The following is a 21,292-nucleotide window of genomic DNA, read 5'->3' as shown; positions in this document are numbered from 1 at the left end:
GGCATCTACAGAAATTATTTCTTTATGGATTGTAATAAAGTAAAATAAAAAACTTATGTCCATTATTACCTGCTTAAAATGGCTTAGAGCTGTCACACTAACCACTTCATGGCATTACATTTGTCTTTTATTGTATATTTTATCTGGGTGTATTGTTAGGTGTGTTTCAGTGTTGGTGATATTTAATTGCTGCCAACATCTGTCTATTGCTACAACCACAGATCATTTGGGGGTTTTACATTAAAAAATAAGCAGATTTTCATATTTACTCTTAATACAACTACTCAGTACCAAAGAAATCTGAGAATTATAAAGTCTTCTTGAAAAAAGGATTCATAGTTTCTGTAAAGTAAATGCACCATTAAAATACTTCCAGAAGATAATCTTTATGATTTAAAACATTATTACTTAACATAGTTTCGCTATTTTTTTTATCTACAAACTACAAAAAATGCTCATGTTTGGTTCCATTTCAGACAGTCTCAGTTGTCTTGCACACAGTGAGCTAAATAAAAAGTAGTAGTGATGTCTCAATAAAAAAATATTAGCATTATAATGGCAGCATAAGGCACTATCACCATTGATTCCAATGACAGTCAGCTGAGCAGTTGACCCAGGTAAGATGGCTGCCATATGGTCCCATTCCAGAATAGGAATTCTCTATGACAGCTCCCCTCTACTGTTTTATCTCTATGGCTCTGTGTCTTAGTATGCCTATGCAAAATCATGAATGTAAGGACCTCAATGCTGAAATCTAGTAATATAACATAATTTAACATTTTGGTTAACATTATACAGGGTTGCTGTTTCTTGACTTAATCCAGAGGTTAGGTGGTGTAGAAATGCAGGAAATTTGTTTTAAATTACTATTTTTTTTCTGGGGGAGGAGCCCCAGACCCCCCCCCCCCCCCCCCCAAAATGTATCATACTTTTTAAACTATATTCTTCTTCTTGTAAAGCACTGTAACTCGGTTTTGGAAAGTGCTATATAAACAAACTATACTACATATGAATATGTTTATGTATTATTATGAATGAACTATGCACTGAATCGCTCCAGTCGTTTTCACTGGGTATTTCTGACTTCAGCCAACTGCTAGTTAATGACTTTTTACAACATGCCGCCAGCAGTATTCTTAACAGGGAAATATTGTTCTTATGACATTCATTCCAATAAAGCAGTTTGAATTGAACTGAACTAAATTGAAATGAATCAAATTGAATTGTTTTCTAATCACTTAAAGGAATAGTTCACCCAAAAATGAAAATCCTGTCATCATCTCCTCCCCCTCATGCCAGATGAAACTCAGGTGAAATGTGTTAGTCCATATAACACACAGGGAGGCTGCAGCACAGCTTGGTAGCAGCCTTCTCCAAAACAACTGAAGTCAATGGGGACCTGTTCTTTAGAGCTCCTATACACCATTATGTGTTGCAGATCAATCGGCTGTAGTTCAGATTTGCACTAAATGATGGTGTAAATATACTGTAGGTCTTTCTGGAACTCTGAAGAACTGGTCCCCACTGACTTCAGTTGTTTTGGAGAAGGCTGCTATGGAGTTGTGCTGCAGCCTCCCTGTGTGTTATATGGACAAACTTCACCTGTGTTTCACCTGGCATGAGGGGGAGGAGATGATGATGAGACACACACACACACACACACACACACACACACACACACACACACATCCTCCCTCTCTCTCTTTATCACATATCTACCCTTCAGCCTCTCCCTTTCCTTCTCATTATATTTAGCACTCTACTTCCTCTCTTTCTTTTTCTCTCTATATACATTTTTTCTCTTTGTCTCTATTTTCTTTGTCTCTCTTCTTTATATATTCTTTTTTTTTGTCTGTGTCTCTTATCTCTCTCTTCTACTTTAATTGTTTTATTAGTCAGAAACAATATTACCAAAGCAGTTTACAGAATGTACAAAACCAACAGTTTATACATTCAAACTACACTGAGATGATTACATATTTGGTTTGAAAACATGAACTATACTCTCTGTCTCTCTCTCCCTGTCTCTCTTTATATGTGTGTGTGTGTGTGTGTGTGTGTGTGAGAGAGAGAGAGAGAGAGACCTACTTCTCTTCTGTAGTTTTTATATTGCTTTTTCTATCCTGTTTTTTTGCTTAGTTTTGTATATATGTATGAATTTTTAGTATGGTCTAGGTGGGAATTGAACCCCTAACCCTGACAGTGTTATGGTGCGTTCATGTGCCGGTGGAAGAGTCAGACATCCGGGACTTCCGAGTCGGCTGCTACACAGCGTTGCGTTCACGTGCGATATTGTCAGAAAATCAATCCTGGAAGACAAACAATAAATCAGCAGGGATGAAAGGAGGAACTTTTAAAAAGCGCTTCCTACAACGCTACCGGTTTCTTCGTGGGAACGAGGAGAGAAAGCACATCAGGTGTGTAAGCTGTATAAAACCTACATTTCCTAACTAGAAAAAAAAAAAAGGTTTTGTGTGCACGATACTCGGGTTCGAGAGGGAGGGGAATTAAGGGAGGGTGGGATTGTTATGTATTGGATGTGGATGTTTAGGCTATGTATTTATCTTTTCATCTGCTTTCAAATCCCGAATAAAAAACACAGTAAAAAAAAAACACTGTTTTCTCACCGCTAACTGACACAAAACTTTATATTTCCGCCATGTTGAGAAGGTTAGAGGTTATCGTTACATCATAACTTAGAAAATAGGGTCGCAAAATTTTCTTCCCACTTCATAATCCCACTTTGAGCGGCAACAGACACACCATGAATTCCCAACAGAAGTGTAGATCATGTGATAATGAATAGGAATTAAGTCGGTTATTAGGTGTAACACTATACTGAATGAATATTTGTGTCTTCTGATTGCTTTGTGTGGAGTTATAACTAGTTGATCATTTTGGGCTGTTAACATCATGATGTAGAAATGAAGCTAACACAACCTACGCTTCCTACACACATGAAAACTGACAAACTGACTAACCAGTTATTGTATCTTGTCTCCAGGCTTATCAAGCTTATTTTAGGATTTTTTTTTTAGTGAAATCATCTCACTGCTCTGGCAGATCATTTTACCGCTTTCAACAAATTTGACTTTTTTTTTCCAGGAGAATGTAACTTGTTTCAGGACATTTTCTTGGTAAAAGTGAAATTGTCTTGGAGAAAGTTTCTTGTTTCCAGATTTTCTTCATTGTTTTATGATGATTTCTTGACAGAAGACATATTGGCATACAAGATTATCTGCCAGTGCAGTGAGATAATTTGACTAAAAAGATCATGAAATACGGTTGATAGGTCTGGAAACAAGATAAAATCACTGGACAGCTTGTCATTTTTTGCACTTCCAGTTTCTTCGAGGACAAGGAGAGAAAGTATATCGGGTGTGTAAACTGTATAACCGTTTTTCTTCTTATATTCGGACCAATACGATAATTTCCTTGGAAATCTCACATGAATGCCATTCAAAGTCAGATTATCAAGTCAGAAGACAATTTTTACATCCTATTTTCCAAGTTATGATGCAATGAGGCCTGTAACCTTCTCGACATGGCAGAAAAATAAGGTTTTGTAAAAAAAATAAGGGTTTTTTTTTTTTTCCTGGAAATGCATCTGAAAAAGTGGAGTCGTCTTATATTCGGGGTCTAGACTTTTAAATGTCATTATACATTCACAACAGCAGATGGCGCCAGATCTGTAAAACGAGTCAAGCGAGCCTCCGTCTCTCACAACTAGCCTACAGTGCCAGGCACCTGAAAGATGGAGAGACACAGTGACCGTCTGGAACAAAGTGGCTCAAAAGTAGGCCAAGTTAACCAACAACTGAGTTATGATGCCAATTTTAAGATCATGGTGATCAATGCAGCAGAGTCATCCAACAACTCTGGAGCAGCTAAGAAATATGGAGTCACAGAATGTAATGTTCAAACTTCTGTTTTATTGCAATCTAGCCTGTTTTTTTTTCTCTCTGTCAGATTTGTTTCAAGACTGTTCTACAATTAGACTTTTAATTAATGTTAGTTATTAAAATTTTGACAGGCTACATGGTTGTTTTTTCACTATGAGATGGATAGCCTAATTGGTATTAGAAATACCAATAGACTACAGTTTATTTTCATTTTTGTGGTATTTAAATACCATAAGTCCTTCATTTACAAATGTGATTACATTTTATTTAATTTAAATGTGACAATTTCATCTAAAATATATTGAAAACATGATTTTATTTAAAAGACGTTAAAAACAACAGCTTACCTTGTTTTATTCAATGTGTTTTTATTATCGTTATTTTCAAATAAAATGATTTTCTTTATAAAAAACAAGATTTGTTTTTTTTCCAAAAGTGAGTCTTGAAAAAGGGGGGGGGGGGGTCGTCTTATAATCAGGGTCGTCTTATATTCGGGTCAATACGTTAGTTTTTCCGATATATCCGACAGCATGTGAAGCCAGGCTTAGTGCCTCGCTCTACTCTCAGTCTCTCTAATCTTAGGAAGCTTCGTTCTCCATCTCTTTCAATATCCTCGTCGATCCCCTTAAAATCTCCTCCCTCCTCCCTAAAACCTCCTGTTCCTCCTCTTCTCCTGCTCAAACTCCTGAATCTCCTCCATCTTCCACCCATGGCTCCTCAAATCCCCTCTCTCCTAAATCTCCTCAATCCCCTTACCTCCTATGCGGCATGATAATGACGACAATACAGTCACTCAGTGTCTATACAGAGAAGACAGCAACGACTCCTTTAGAATAATGAAGCTTATAATCCTTTAACAAACTACCAAGCAAACATGTTCATGTTGAGCAGAGGCACCCAGCTGAGTCTCCATGATGGAGGAACACTGTAGAACTGTGTGTTAGTTAATAAAGTGTAAATGTGTATCAAGCAGCTAGAAGCAGAGAGCAGCTGAGTCAGCTTGTTGTGGTGTGGCTGTAGATCCATTCAGTAACGTTCTCTGAACATAATGACATCTGTCCTTATGTTTTACACTTTATAGACTAAATGATTCATGGAAAAGATCATCCATAGATTCATCCATAATGAAAATAATCCTTAGTCGCAGCCCTACATATAAGTCATAGTACGGTCCATCATAGTGTCACGCTTCACAACACGACTCCACCACACCCCAGACCCCCAAAATAAAGACAGCCCACAGATTTGTATCACTTTTATTGATCGTTTCATCTGTGAATAAATATTTCCATGGCCTGCGACAGCCGGCTGCTGACGGACATGAGAGCCGAAGCGGCAGAAAGACACATGAAGAAGAAACAGAACGACACCAAACACACAGAACGATCAAAACACTTCAGTCCCAGGCCGAACTAATGGATCGCCGAATATCGATTACAACAGCCGAGTGATCGATCCGCAGGCTGGGGTCAATTCATCTGATCAAAGTGGAGTCAAATCCCTACTGCTAGCTGTATCTCACAACCATTCGAACAACCGAGTGAAAACAGTCCTGTGAGGCAGATGAGACCGAATCCCACAAAGTCCTTCATTTATTTAGCTGCAGCAGAACTGACAGAGCGACATGTGCGCTCCGGGTGTTACGCCGCCTTCAGGTGCTGTGGGAAATATCGGCGACGAGTTGAGCGCATATGAACGATATAAACAAGAGGGTAAATATGAAAGTCTGGATTTTCTGTGATCCCTGGTTGCTGAGATGTGATGTTAATGGGCAGAGAGCGTGGAAACCTTGTCAGCAGCTGATGTAAAAGTGATGTGTGTTTGTATTATATTTGGAATTAAAATGTATGACTCCATATGTAAAATGACACCTTCATTTTAAAGAGTCTAAAGAAGTTGGCTATATCTCTAATAATAACAATTTAATATTGCTTCAATGTTAATTTGATGTTAAATCAATGAGTGAATCTGAACAGAAACATTGATTTTTGGGTCAATCCCTTTTCAGTGTTGTACCAACATTATTTCAGGGTGCAAAACTGAAGCTGAATATTTCAGCATTGATACATTGTTAGTTTGCTCTCTGGGCTGCATCTGTTCTGAGTCACAGGTTTGAGACCACTGACACATGGACTGTGCAACTAAATACTGACAGGATGCTCCTGATAGTGTTGGACCGATATACCAGTTTCAGGACGATATCAAGCTTTTATTAAAAATCAGATATCGGCCGGTCGGTGTTGTCCGTCTCTGATATGATGGATATGATGCAGTTTGAATGAATGAATGATGATTATTATCCTGGGTTTCAGTGGAGAGTTTTAGTGTCCCATGATGGTCCAGATGCTGTTTCAGAGGCTTTCCCATCCTGAAAGAATAAAAGTGGAGGAAACACTGACTGGTTTGACCCAGAGGCTCAAAGTGCGGACAGCTCTCTGCACATTCTGATGTTCTGGGTTCAGAGTTTAGGCCTCCAACCTGTTCCTGATCCTTAATCCTGATCCTGCAGACTGAAACACAGAGAATAGTGATTATTATTATAAAATGAAATGAGACAAAACTGTATTGATCCTGTGGGAAATCAGTAAAAAGTAACAGGATACAGTAAAGAAACATATGATATAGTAAGAATCTAGTAAAATGACGGTTATATAAAGAGAACAGGCAGAATAGAAATATATGTATGAAAGTATGAAAAAGTATTTATTCAAAAATAACAGCAGTGGAGCTTATTGAGACAAAGACAATCAATTAAAAATATTTACCTACCAGACAGAATAAATATGTGCATTTGAATAATATACCATTGTGTTTATACAGAAGTTTTTATCTATTCTAAATTATCTCATATTTCTGACCCCCTCTGGAGGGTCAAACTGTGGCCCGGGGGCCAGTTTGGGCCCCACAATCTTAGAGTCTGTTGTTGATGATTGACATGTTGAAATATGTTTCTGTAGCAACATTTGGTATTTTATTGTCATCTCATCATTCCAAGATATAAACTTCTATCTAGTTTTCTGTAATTGTTTGTCAGAATGAAAGTTTCTCCTAAATGAACATTGTTTGGTCTTCATCTTTTCCAACAAGCAGTTTCAACTGTGAGAGAGTGAAAGTCTCCTAACGGCCACTAGGGGGCAGATAGACTCTGACTCTGAGGGACAGGGAGGGACCAACACACACACACACACACACACACACACACACACACACACACACACACACACATATATTTGGCCTGTTATCAGATTAAACATCGCAGGTCGCTGTGAAATGTAACTATAATTACAACTAATCTCATATCTGTTTGGAAACATTTCTCCCCATTGAAAATCAATGGAGCAGCCAAACCAATACACACCACCAGAACTGCAGTTCATGTAATAATTCACATTGTTTAGATGGCAGGTTCAGTTAGACTAGAACAGATTCAGCCTCGTCAGTTTAGACCAAAACATGCTGTGGAAAGAAGCTTTAGATTTAATACACATACAAAGGTAGTGTTGTTATGGATGCTGATCTTAACTTTCAGCATCACATCACTAACAGTACTAAGACAGAGTTTCACCTTTACCTTACCTTACCTTTTCATTTCCAACAGATCAGATTACTGTAATGTCTCTTCACAGGACTTCACAGAACACAGTAGGCAGCCTCCAGCCTGTTGTCACACCTCATTCCAGTGGAAAGATATGAGGAAGTCTCAGAGCTGCTCTGACAGGTTGGATAAGTCTTTTGTTTTTGATCTTTATGAAAACAACACAAGGACTAAGGTTGTTATGGGCCGAGGAAGAACTGATTCACTTTTCATGCTGATTGTCCCAAAGCAGACGTGGTGGTGGGAGTGGCTTGGTGAAGGTCTGTGATCCACTGAGCACATTTTCTAGTTGTCAATACTTTTTTTTTTTTAATGTGACGCACATTGAGCTTACCTGTGTATGAAATGTGCTACATACATAAAATTAACTTGACGTGACAAGTTAGAGTCATTTCATTGGAAAGATATGAGGAAGTCTCAGAGCTGCTCTGACAGGTTGGATAAGTCTAGCTCCAGTTTGATTCACTGTCAATACTCTGACTGTACAAAACAACAACACTGTCCCAGTACTGAGAAGATGGGCGGGGGAAGCAGTTGGCCATTGGGGGGACAGAAACTCGGTTTCAAGCAACTACAGTGATGTGACTTTCAAATGTGTAAACCCAGCATGCACACATCATCCCTCTTCTCCTGTTATCATATTCTTATCAAACCAAATCAGGTTTCTTGTGGGCACTGTGTGTATTTTAGGTTATGTTCTGCCTCTCCCTGTCTGCATTTTACTTTCAGCTCCCAGTTGCTTCTGCTCTGCTGGGTTCGTAATAAGAATTATCAGTATGGAGATGTTCTTTCTGACACCCTGTTCTCTTAATGTAGGAAAAACAATTTTTGAAGACTGCGCAACAACATGGTCCCAAATTAAGCTAGATGCAGTAGTAACATGTAGCTGTTTAATATTGACTATTTTGGTATAAATATTTTTTGCAAAATAAACTTCTTGACCTAGATGGTGTAGAGTGCAGGTTTCTCGCACATAGTCTTACAAATATCTTGTCCACGATATTGAATTCCAGGTGGGGTTGTTTATTAATTGTATTTTTTTAGATAAGATAAAAAACAAAAGACTTGTCCAAGCTTCCAGAGCAGCAATGAAAGGAGGTGTGACAACAGTCCAACTTGGCAAGGTAAGCTCAATCTGCGTCACATCAAAGGACAAAAATAGTGATCAGATAAAAGATAAAGAAATATAATACACATATACACTCCACATAAACATAAAATAGCACTTCAGCCACACATACAACACACACTCTCACACTTATAACCCCTAGACCAGCACTCACACACACACTGACTAGACAAAGGCCTGAGAAAAAAGGAAGACTGTTTTTAAAAGAGGACAGAGTTGTAGCAGATCTCAGGTCAGCAGGCGGTTTGTTCCAGAGAACAGCACCATAGTGACTAAATGCAGCTTCACCTGATTTCGATGTTATTCTAGGTACAGTAAGGAGACACACGCCTGATGATCTGAGGGATCTGATTGGTTTAGAGCCAGTGAGCAGGTCAGAAATGTATTTAGGAGCAAAACCATTTAGAGCCTTGAAATACTTTGAAATCAATTCTATATTGTACTGGGAGCCAGTGAAGACAACCACCAACGTCCTTTTTTATCATATCATATTTTAATCTTTTTTTTATCTGACCTGATGTGACAAGAGCTGTTGGTGACAGAAGGCCTTCAGATTTCTGTCTTAGATTACAGCATTTTCTGTAGTTGTGTTCCTTCCAACTAACTGCACTGATATTATCTGGTTTCTGCACTGCTCCTTTAAGAGCTAAGTGTGTTTTTTTTATCCAAGCCCTGCTGCCACACTGGCTTTAGCTCGACAAGATGTTAATTACAAAGTACACACAAAAAGCCAGCACAGAAATTGTCGAGTTCTTCAGTTCAATCAGGAGAGACAAGTGAATGAAGTAAAGATAACTGTTTATTATAACAGATGATATAGTGAAAATTAAGACTTGTCAAGAAAGTCTTTGGTGCTTAGACTCTACAGGGAGATTTTGTAATGGAGGGGCGCCAGGCCTGAGCAGCAGCAACATAAATCCCCCTGTGGAGTCCAGACACTGGAGGTGGAGGCTGATGACTCTGCTGAGACTGATAGGCTGGTGAGGCTGATGAGTGATGAAGCTGATGAATCTGATGAAGCAGATGAAGCTGATGAAGACTGGGCGGAGACGGGGAGGTGGAGGGCTGAGCGCATATCAGCAGCATGAACGGACTAAAGCGGAGAGAGAAACATATTTAAAAAGACAGCAGCAAGATGATAGGCTAACAATGGAGGTGTGTCGCTGTGCTATTGGATAGATGAGACCAGCTGATGTGAACAGCTGATATCTCAATTGACGGCCGGGAAAAGACAGCAAGGAAATAATGAGTGAGCATGTGAGAGATGAGAATGGCAGGATGGTTCGAGAAGTGAAACTACAGCCTAAGCATGCAAAAGATCGTCTTCCAGACTGAACCTTTACTAAAGCTCCATATGTTAAACTGCCAAGAGACACAGACAAAGTCTGTCCTTTCAAATATGATGAGAAGCAGTGAAGGACAGGTCCAGATACTGGACTGTGGTTGTAATAAGCAGTTGTTTGATGTGGCATCTTGTTTCATATGACTATTCATCTATGGGAGTTCATTATTTCTTTCTTTTTTATCTGGTCAGTTTCATCTTTTCATCTCTCCCGTCACCTTATTCAGGTTAAGGGAATCATCATCAAAATGCAGTTTCCATGGCAATTTCTTAATACTATTTCTGTAACTATTGTCTTAATGGGTTCATATTGGATTATTGCTGTCCAGGTAAAGGTGGTCAACATGTCAGAAACCTGGGTGTTGTTATGGATGCTGATCTTAACTTTCAGCATCACATCACTAACAGTACTAAGACAGAGTTTCACCTTTACCTTACCTTACCTTTTCATTTCCAACAGATCAGATTACTGTAATGTCTCTTCACAGGACTTCACAGAACACAGTAGGCAGCCTCCAGCCTGTTGTCACACCTCATTCCAGTGGAAAGATATGAGGAAGTCTCAGAGCTGCTCTGACAGGTTGGATAAGTCTAGCTCCAGTTTGATTCACTGTCAATACTCTGACTGTACAAAACAACAACACTGTCCCAGTACTGAGAAGATGGGCGGGGGAAGCAGTTGGCCATTGGGGGGACAGACATGGCTGGGGGGTCTGGGGAGGACAAGTAAAAAAAAAAAACAGCTGTGGAATTATTTCTAGTAACTTTTAAAAAGGATGTGTGATTAAATTGACCAGATAAAAAACAAAGAAAGAATAAACTCCCATAGATGAACAGATACATACATGTATCTGAGTTAGTGCAATTGTCAGTATGAATGTTGAAGTCACCGGACATGACAATGCAGTCGTAGTCAATGGGAATTTTAGACAGCAGCTCACCAAATTCATCTAAATAACCATTTTTGAGAGTTTTTACCTGAGTGCTATGATGTGACAGATCGTATAGACTTCACAGTCTGCCTGGTGCTGATCCTGACTGGGATTAACCAGGCAGAGGACAACCTGACTGACTGCAGAGGTAAAGAGAATGATTTGTTTAACAGTCCAGTCCTCAACCCCCTGAGGGGTTAAAACAGTCGTGTCCAGAGAGGGAAGATAAGACAGCACTTTAGTGACAAGTACAGGAAGGTAATAAAAGAAGAGAGGTAATAAAATAGAATAAAGGTATGTACATACTATAAAACTATAAGACACAGTGCAAATAAATGCAAAAATAAATGCTAATTTTGATAAATCCAAGGACATATTCAAGAGGTATGTGGTCAGAGATTCAGGAAGGGGAATCTCTGTGTCAAATACATACCTTTCCCCCACTGAGTCAATGTAATCCACTGCTTTCCCAGTTCTGCCATTCATATCTCCCATCAGCAGTACTGATCCTAATGACTGAAAGTGGATTATTTCTGTTTGTAATATTTGGAAGATGTCTTTGTTATAGTAGGGAGAATCATATGGAGGGATGTAAACGGCACACAGATAAATGTCTTTTCCTCAGTTGGTAACTTCTCTATCTAATTTAAGCCATATATGTGTTCTCCCTTTCTTCACAGGGGAAATGCTATTCATAAGATGTTCTTTAAACCATATAACAATTCCTCCTGAATCTCTGCCACATTTAACATGGGGGAGTTTTGTTGATGGTCTGCACAGTTCCCTGTAGTAGTGTTAGAGGTGAGAGGGTGTTTGCATCTCCTCCACTCCATGTCTCTAGCAGTATGATGATGTCTGAATTATTTACAATATTTACAAAATCAGGGTCAGTATTCTTTTCTCCAAAGGTGGAGGAATACATTCCCTGAATATTATAGCTTGTGATTTTAAGTAGTGGTATTGTGATTAATTAGTTTCATATTTACCAGCAAATGTATGTTTTCTGATCCAAACTATCGATCCATTTAACTTAGCAGATTGTTCCATATATATGTGAGCATGTGTTTTATCTGACTGAGTTCACTAGTGGAAGCTGTGTTTCCTCCTCTAGATACTACAGCAGCACAGCTGTCCAGCTGCCTGCTGGACTGCAGTCTGTCCATCTTTGCTCCAGTGTCAGGCTGTCTGGCTGTTGAGCTTCTATGATGTTTCAGTCTGTTGTCTCCTGTAGGCTGAGTGCTCCCTCTCTCTCTCTCTGTCTGTCTCTCTCTCTCTGCTCTCTCTCTCTCTCTCTCTCTCTCTCTCTCCCTCTGTCTCTCTCTCTCTCTCTGTCTCTCTCTCTCTCTGTCTCTCTCTCTCTCTCTCTCTGTCTCTCTCTCTCTCTCTCTCTCTGTCTCTCTCTCTCTCTGTCTGTCTCTCTCTCTCTCTCTCTCTGTCTCTCTCTCTCTCTCTCTCTCTCTCCCCCCGTCTCTCTCGCCCTCACTCTCTTTCTCCGTCTCTCTCTCTCTCCCTCTGTCTCTCTCTCTCTCTCTGTCTCTCTCTCTCTCTGTCTCTCTCTCTCTCTCTCTCTGTCTCTCTCTCTCTCTGTCTCTCTCTCTCTCTCTCTCTCTCTGTCTCTCTCTCTCTCTCTCTGTCTCTCTCTCTCTCTCTCTCTCCCCCCGTCTCTCTCGCCCTCACTCTCTTTCTCCGTCTCTCTCTCTCTCCCTCTGTCTCTCTCCCTATCTCCCCCCCCCCTCTCTCTCTGTCTGTCTCTCTCTCTCTGTCTGTCTCTCTCTCTCTCTGTCTCTCTCTCTCTCTTTCTCACAGGGTGTTGGTTGTGTGGAGCCTGTACAGGTGAGTGAGGGGCAGGTGAAGCTCTCAGGTGGAGCGGCCTGCTGCAGGATGGAGGACAGTCTGGCAGTAATGGATGTTCTGTGTGTGGTGGGGAGGATGGGGAGTTGCTTTTAACCTTTTGATTTTAATATGGAACAGGCCTGTTTGTTATTTTTGTTAAAGTAGGCTGTGTTTTCTTGAGTGGGTGGATTTCTCTTTTTTTTTGTTTTTTTTGTTTGAATCTTTGATGTTTTGGTGTTGTTGCTTGTAAACTGCGTATCCCGATTTAGAAACCGTTCTGTGATTGTGTTTTGTAAGATGAAGAGGTCAATAAAGTAGTTTTTAAAATTCAAATTCTCCCTCTCTCTCTCTCTTAACTTCTCGTCGTGTCGCAGATGATTTTCTCCACCAAAAGGTATTGTAAACATCAGTTTCCATGACAGTTTCAGTGTATTTTCCTTTCCTGACTCTATCAGCAGATCTTTTATGTGATCATAGCTCCTGCACCATAGCTTGCCTGGGAAGCTAAGCAGGTCTGGCTGTGGTCAGTCCTTGGATGGGAGACCACCTGGTGCTGGAAGTGGTGTTGGAGGACCAGTAGGAGGTGCTCTTCCCTCTGGTCTCATGCATAATATTCCCAGTGCCCCAGGGCAGAGACAGGGACTCTGTCCTGTGAGTGAGCACCGTCCTTCGGATGAGACGTTAAACCGAGGTCCTGACTCTGTGGTCAATAAAGATCCCATCGGCACTCATCACAGAGTAGGGGTGTAACCCCGGTGCCCTGGCAAAATTCCCAAACAGGCCTTCCCTCCATCATGGCCACCTAATCATCCCTTGTTACCTAATTGGCTCTTTCAGTCCTCTACTCTCCACTGTGATAGCTGATGTGTGGTGAGCGTTCTGGCGCAAACTGGCTGCCGTGCATCACCCAGGTGGGTGCTACACATCGGTGGTGGATGAGTTGAGTTCCCCCCCCCCCCTATGTGAAGCACTTTGAGTACCAGAAAAGTGCTATATAAATGTAATCAATTATTATTATTACTGTTACCGCCTGCCATTAGCTTATTTAGACTAGAACAAGAGGAAATCTACAACTCAAAAAAAAGGTTAAAGGTTTTTTCTGTGCAAACCGGATGTGTAGCTTCAAAACACAACTCAACGCTCTTCTAACGGTTTTCCAACATGTTAGTGTTAGTGTGTTCGTGTTCAAATCTAAATCTACTAAAAGTAGAAGTAGTTAGTAATTAGTTATGTTGCTTTCTGCCTGCAGGTTTGAGGGAAAAACCTTCAGTTCCCTTTGAGTCTCACTAGCAGCCAGCGATGCTAACAGGAGGCTTTCTGACCATTTCTTAACAAAAACACCAGTTCAAATAAGGTTTATCACACTAGTTCAACATTAATGATGTTGTGGAAACTATCTTTACATGTCTTTTGTAATGACAAATATGAAAGATAAAACAATACAGACGTTAAAACAGGGTGAACTACAGGGAGCCAGGGGGAGCCTGGCTCCACTTAATAAGACATGAGCTCCCCTGAAAACATGATTTGTCAAATTTTGGGGGTTCTCTAAAATATTGACAATATGCTATTTTTGCCATGCATTTCTATTTTTCTGTATCTTCATCATCATGGATGATGCGTAAAATTAGGCTATTATTGATGTATGATTCATGCATGAGGCTGATTCATCACTAATTCACTTTAATAAAGATACCGGCATGCATGCTATTCTTGCCATCACCATCGAAGCGTGGCGGCGCAATATCAAACTTCACTCACTTTAACTCAAAGATCAGAAAAAAGAAAAAAAAAGTGTTAGTGTTATGCCCTTTAAACAGGGGAATAGTGACGGGAGAAGGATGAAGAAACATGCAGCTCTCGCCTTCACTCGTCTGTATTAAGTCACACTTGGAACAATGCAAATAAAACATTTTTCCATACGGTATATGAACATAACAGCAACTAACGTAAATACAGACTAGACAAGTTGGACTCTATGGCGGAACCATGAGGTCTCTGGTAGCTAGCTAATACATTGACGGAGTTAGCCTTAAACTTTCAATCAATAATATCAACAAAACACGTATCCCACTTTCATACAAAACAACGGCAACATGAGGAAAAACATCGCCAACATGTGCTCATAAATTTATAGTGCACTGTGGACTGCAATTACCTTTAAACAGGGGAATAGTGACGGGAGAAGGATGAAGAAACATGCAGCTCTCACCTTCACTCGTCTGTATTAAGTGAGGGAGAGGAGCGCGATCCCCCTACTGGAGCCCCCGAGACATTACCAACAGATCGATGAACAATTAACCCTATTACATACAACTTGTCACATACTCCCCCTCAAAATAGATGTTGTCCCCAACATCCCAACCTTTGACCTTTAGTGCAAATAAGGGGTTAAACTGTATACCATTAATAATCATACAATGCAACATTTCAGCCTAGCACTACTGCTACATGTTACCTTTTATAGTGCAATGTCACAGACTGGAACTCTTTTCATACATTCTGCCATACGAGGGCAAATACCCAGTGTTCTTGTTTCTCTTATGGTCCTTTTTGACCTATAGTGTCCACGTGGTTACACACAGTTTTAACAGTCCTTTGCAACCCGGTTAACAGTCATATTTGCGTAGTATGTCCAAGAAAACTACACGCTCCTCTAATACAGGTCCATGCGTGTGATATGATTGGCTGCAACAGTGTCACGTGAATGTGTATGTTGAGCGTAACCATAGTCTATAAATGTAGCTCATGTTCAACAGTCCATTTGAATGTGAATTCTGTGTTGAACAGTCCATTTTGTTTTGTGAGTGTAATGTATATGCAGTTACTCAGTTCAATGGTGTGCAATGTTTCTACCTTCCACGTCCCTAATGCCGGAAGTGTTGGAAGTGGTATGGCTGCACAGCGTATGTCCATGGCACCTTAAAGTTTGTATGCAGGGGTAGTGTTCTCAGGTTGTAGCAGGCTGGTGAGCCAAGCCTATCATATGTGAAGACCTGGGGCCGTCTGTGCTGTCGCCTGGGCCGCTGAAGCTCCTCGCCGCTGGCATCACTTTGCACAGGTGAAGGGACAGCGCTCTCCACAGGTAGGTCCTCAACATAACTGTCCTCTCTCTCCGGTAAGTGCTTTGTTTGGGTAGTCACTCCTTGTTCTTTCTCTGGCTCAGGTGACATGTTTTCCTCAAACTGTATGCATTCAAGCTCCACAGGTGTATTAGTACACACAGGGTTCACTGTCTCAGGTGGGCACGATTTGGATTGCTGCTGAAGTGGCACCGGATAATACTCATCATCATCGTCCTCTTCCTCTGACTGCTCCGCTTCGTCATTTCTCTCCACACGTTTTTTCTTTGCTCGTGGCTGTACAGGCGTTTCCAGTGGCAGGTGGTCACATGGGAGGAGAAGATTACGATGCAAAATCCTTGATCTCCCTTTTCCTTTCTCAGGTCTGAGTTCGTAAACAGGGATATCTTTACTCACTTGACGCACAACTGTATGGACAGTATCCTCCCAGTGGTTTCTCAATTTGCCTGGACCACCACGAGGTGTCATGTTCCTGATTAAAACACGATCACCCGGCTGTAATACTGAGCTTTTCACCTTACTGTCATAATGTCTCTTGCTCCTCATGGCAGCTTTGTGAGCATTTTCTCTTGTGATCTCATACGCTTCTTCCATGCCTTGTTTCCACTTTTCCATGTAGTTGTGATGGTTGCTGTCTCCTTGTTCTGAGGTCAAGTTGAACAACATGTCAACTGGCAACCGTGGGGAGCGACCATACAACAAGTTGAAGGGCGAGAAACCAGTCACTTCACTGCGAGTACAATTGTACGCATAAGTCAGTTTGTTTAGTGAGTCTTTCCAGTTAGTCTTTTGTCTCTCTGTGAGGGTCTTTAACATCTGGAGTAGTGTTCGGTTAAACCGCTCTACCTGTCCGTTCCCTTGGGGGTGGTAGGGAGTAGTTCTCGACCCAGCAACTCCACAGTACTTTTTCAGTTGTGCGAACAGTTGGTTTTCAAATTCACCACCCTGATCATGGTGTATTCTTGTTGGGAAGCCAAATCTCAGTGCATAATCATTAAAGATTTTGTCTGCAGCTGTTTTGCCTGATTTGGAAGTTGTGGCGTACGCCTGGGCAAAACGTGTAAAATGGTCAATGATTACAAGAATATATTCATACCCACCCTTACATTTGTCAAGGTGCAAGAAATCAACTGAGACAAGCTCAAACGGTTGAGTGGTGACAATGCTCGTCAGTGGTGCTCTTGTCTCACGGCTTGGCTTCTTGTGTTTGAGGCACACACATTTTCTTGTGACATAATCCTCTATCTCTCGTTGCATATAGGGCCAGTAAAACCGATCCCGTATCAATGATGTAGTCCTATCTACACCTTGATGGCCCATTTCATCGTGGAGTTCCTTTAACACTGTACTTTTGTGTTTTTCTGGAAGCACCAGCTGTTTTCTGCTTGCAGTTTTTCTGTACAACACTCCACTGTCATTAATCTCCAGTTTGTCCCACTCTCTAAGGAGACATGTGATCTGTGAACTGAGTTGTTTTAGTTCTGGACCCGATGGCCTTTTCTCTGACAGTTTGTGCTGAATCACTGGTCCAATAGTAGGATCATCCTTTTGGTCATGTTTGATTTGTCTTGTTGTTAATGGAATGAGGGATGTGTCTGTAGTTATTGCCGCACATTTGACTGAGACCCCCATGGACCATAACACACTGGATTCATCCTGATTCTCCACTGCTTGTGTAGCTGCTCCAATCACATCATATGACATTTCCTCACAACACTCTTTCATGAATGTCTCCATATCTAAAGGCATTCTGGACAGACTGTCTGCATCAATATTTTCCTTGCCAGGGCGGTATTTGATTGTGAAATGGAAATCTGCCAGTTCTGCTACCCATCGGCACCCTGTTGCATTCAATTTGGCAGTGGACAGTACATAGGTAAGTGGATTATTGTCACTGTAGACTGTGAAGAATGGTGCATAGTATAGGTAATCACGAAATTTCTCTGTGATCGCCCATTTGAGGGCTAAGAACTCTAACTTGCCTGAATGCAAATGGTAATTTTTCTCTGCTGCAGTTAAAGTACGGGAGCCATAAGCAATCACACGGAGCTTTCCATTCTGCCTTTGGTACAATACTGCACCTAGTCCCTGGTTGGAGGCATCAGTATGGAGAACAAATGGCTGTGAAAACTCTGGGAAGCCTAGAACAGGAGGCTGAATGAGACAGTCTATTAGCTGTTCTAAGATTGACTGATGCATGTCAGTCCACTCAATGGGTGCGTTGGATGGAACTCCTCTGGTGTTTCGTTTTGTTTGCCACTTCCTCTTTTTGTTTTGCAGGGTCTCAGTTTCTACAGGCGCTTTAGTCAGATCATATAAGGGGCAGGCAATACGTGAAAAATCTTTGATATATTGCCGGTAATAACTCAACAGTCCCATGATTGCTCTTAACTCACCAACAGTACCTGGCTGTTTGTTTTTCAGGGCCCTTACTGCAGCAGTATCGGCAGGGTCCATCCTGTTTCCTTCGGCAGACACGATCCTCCCAAGATACCGCACTTCTGCTTTAAACAGGTCACACTTTCTGGGTTTCAGTTTTATCCCATGCTCTCTCAGCCGTTGCAGCACCCCTCTGACATCATTTACATGATCCTCAAATGTTCTGCTAAACACAAGAACATCATCAAGATACGGCACACATATTTCATCCCTTAAACCCTCTAAGCACTCTTCCATGCAGCGCTGGAATGCTGCAGGTGCATTCATGAGCCCAAATGGGATTCGGACCCACTCATATAGGCCCCAGGGGGTCACGAAAGCTGTTAGATGCCTACTGTCCTTGGCCATGAACCCCTGGTGGTATGCTTTACCCTGGTCCAGCAATGAAAAGAGGGTGTTTCCTCCCAGGTTGTCCATAATGTCCTGTACTCTAGGGATTGGGTGGCGATCTGGCTGAGTTTTCTTATTGAGCTCCCTGTAGTCAATACATAAACGCAGAGTACCGTCCTTTTTCCTTACACAGACGACTGGGGAAGAGTAGGAAGAGGCAGACTTTTCAACCCACCCTTGCGCTATCAAGTCCTGTAAGTAGTCTTTCATCTCTTTGTATAAGGGCTTTGGAACAGAGAGATATGTTCTTGACACTGGCTCAGCATCTTTTAATGAAATGTTCACTTGCAGATTTTCCACACAGCCTATGTCGTCATCAGACCTGGAGAATGACTCTGACTCTTCTCTTAACATTTGACTGGCTATTTGTCTCTGGTGTTCATCAAGGTGAGCTAAATCAACAGGAGGATCCCATTGTTCATGGGCAAGGGTGCTTTCACTGGAGCTCTGGGCCTGGACATGGTGGATGGATACAGTTGGTAGGTGATCTGTTTTAAATATGTTGGCAGGATATACTGACGTAACGGCCTGTACAGTTCCAATAACAGTCCTTCCTGACAGCGTAATGTCATGATTGGTAGGATTTTGCACGCTAACAATGATTTTTGGGACCATGCCTGCCTTCACTGACACAAGAGTATCACAAAACTCTAGTCCTTCAGGCCACTGTGGGTTCTCATGAGGCTCAAAAATCAGAGTCTCATCCTCTCTGAAAGACGGGGCCTGTACTCTACACTCAATTTGGATGGAGCTACGTTTAGGCACACTGACCCTCTCGTTTGCTGTCCTCACATTATGGTCACACATCTGCCCTACACTCACTGCATTAATAAAGGTTTTTGCTTTGTTTTTCCTGAGATGAGGAAATGCCATTTTTACTGTCTTCACAAGTTTCTCTTTGTCTCCATGTTTTGTCTGGTCTTGTAGACTGTCTAGCACAAGGCGTTCAATGACATTAAAGCCAATAATAGGACATTGTTGTTGGTTGCCTTTTAGCACTAGCATGGGTATTAGCAACTCATCATCACTAGCAGTAAGTTTAAAGGACACTTCGAGCCAACCGATGTATGGCATTTCTGTCCCATTGGCCGCTTCAATTTGTAAAGGGTCAAGTGGGTCAACTAGCTCTGCTACATCCCTTAGTGGTACATCAGGTAAGTGACTTTCTTTCCATACCTCATCTATAGTACAAACTTGTGAACCTGTATCCCAAAGTGCCTGAATCCTCTGTTTATGCAAGAAACACCTGATGAGGCACTTCTTCCCTACTAACTCCCTTACAGTAGGTGTCTTCTCTGGAGCATTGTTTTCTTTACACTTGGGTTTCTCACTTAACTGTGTTGTCTGTTTCTTAATACCTGAACATGTGTATGGCTTACAATGTTTTTTGTGTGCAGGCCAATGGGTTCCCTGGCATTCTGTTGAACAGTATAGTGTGGTTTTACAAACTGAACAACATTTTAGTTCCTCACTTTCTTTTGCTTCTTTACAACTTCCACAAATTTGGGACTTATCTATGTTGCCGGTTGCCCCATGTCCCGTGGGAGCAACCCCTCTTAGTTTAAAGGGCTCTTCCTAGTGGGTTCTGCTAGTCTCTGTGCTTTACAACCTGCCCTGAAATGTTCACTGCTCCCGCACCTAAAGCAATGCTGACAGTACTCTTCACCTGCTTGAATACAAGAATAACACCTGGGGTGGGGGCGTGGTACTGGGTAATATCGCTGTGGTGCAAACCTTTGTTGGAACTGAGCTGTTTCCCTCATCTGACCAGGGCTGAATGCTGGTCGGTACTCCTTCACTGCTGCTGGTGGCTGCTGGTAGTAAAGTGGCCTGGCATTTGATTCAGTCTTATAAGGTGAGAACTGTGGGGTTGACAACACTGGGTAAGAGGCAGACACATTTGCTGGTTCTCTGCTTGGTGGGAGATACTGTGGGGGTGTAGGTGTGGACCTTTGGATGGTTTCCCTGATTTGGGAGACCTCAGCTCTCAAGTCTTTCAACAGCATCATGTCCGAGCGCATTTCTTTGATTTCAGATAGCAGATCCGGGGGCAGAGTAGCGGTGCTTTGCTGGGTGGTGCTTCTCCTTTCCACCGGAACTTCACTGGACTGGACTGTATTCACATTAGTTACTCGTGATGGAGCAGAATGTTTCTTTTTGTCCTGTCTCTCCTTTTCATTGGTGCATGCAATGCTCAATTTCTCCAGCAGCAGCTCATCTGATGTGTCTGTCTGTAGGAGGTAAGGCTGCAGGTCACTTTTAATATTGTCGTTCTGTAGGCCAGTCAGAACAGTATGCAAGAATAAACTCTGGGCTAATGCTGGGTCATATTTTAAGTTTGACTCGGCTTCCTGAGAAGCAAACAGGATTTTCTGTCTCAGGTCCATCACCCTTATCAGGAAATTTTGAGGGGTCTCTTTACTGCTCTGGGCCTCAGAGGTGAGTTGTTTATATAACTCTGTGGCGCCTCTCTCCTGGTAATGAGACCTGAGAATCCTGCGAAGGGCAGGTAGCATGAGTTTTTCTTTCCCTTCAAGGTAACTCCGTAACTGCAGACCTGGTGTGATGGCGCGGATTACAGCATCAATGATCTCTGACTCTGGATAGCCTTTGCTAAGCCCACTTTCAATTTGTCTGGCCAGACTAG

At 41.7% G+C, this 21,292-nt stretch overlaps 2 protein-coding genes across 2 annotated transcripts in view; both read left to right on the top strand.

The window, feature by feature from the left end:
• Positions 1-21,292, top strand: part of LOC139641172 (protein NLRC3-like) — a 107,347-nt gene that overhangs the window by 49,551 nt on the left and 36,504 nt on the right. The gene's annotated exons all lie outside the window — the stretch shown is intronic.
• LOC139641168 (NACHT, LRR and PYD domains-containing protein 12-like) overlaps positions 13,116-21,292 on the top strand; it is an 83,096-nt gene continuing 74,919 nt past the window's right edge. The window contains exon 1 of the mRNA XM_071515434.1: positions 13,116-13,127. The gene's annotated coding sequence lies outside the window, so the exon portion shown is untranslated. The remainder of the gene's footprint in view (positions 13,128-21,292) is intronic.

Source organism: Centroberyx affinis, unplaced genomic scaffold, assembly GCF_046629955.1.
Source record: "Centroberyx affinis isolate AG114_WGS23_722 - 3 ecotype Tasmania unplaced genomic scaffold, CSIRO-AGI_Caff_v1 ptg000351l_1, whole genome shotgun sequence".
NCBI lineage: Eukaryota > Metazoa > Chordata > Actinopteri > Beryciformes > Berycidae > Centroberyx > Centroberyx affinis.
The sequence above is the reverse complement of the archived record's forward strand: the minus strand, read 5'-3'. Positions and strand labels throughout refer to the sequence as shown.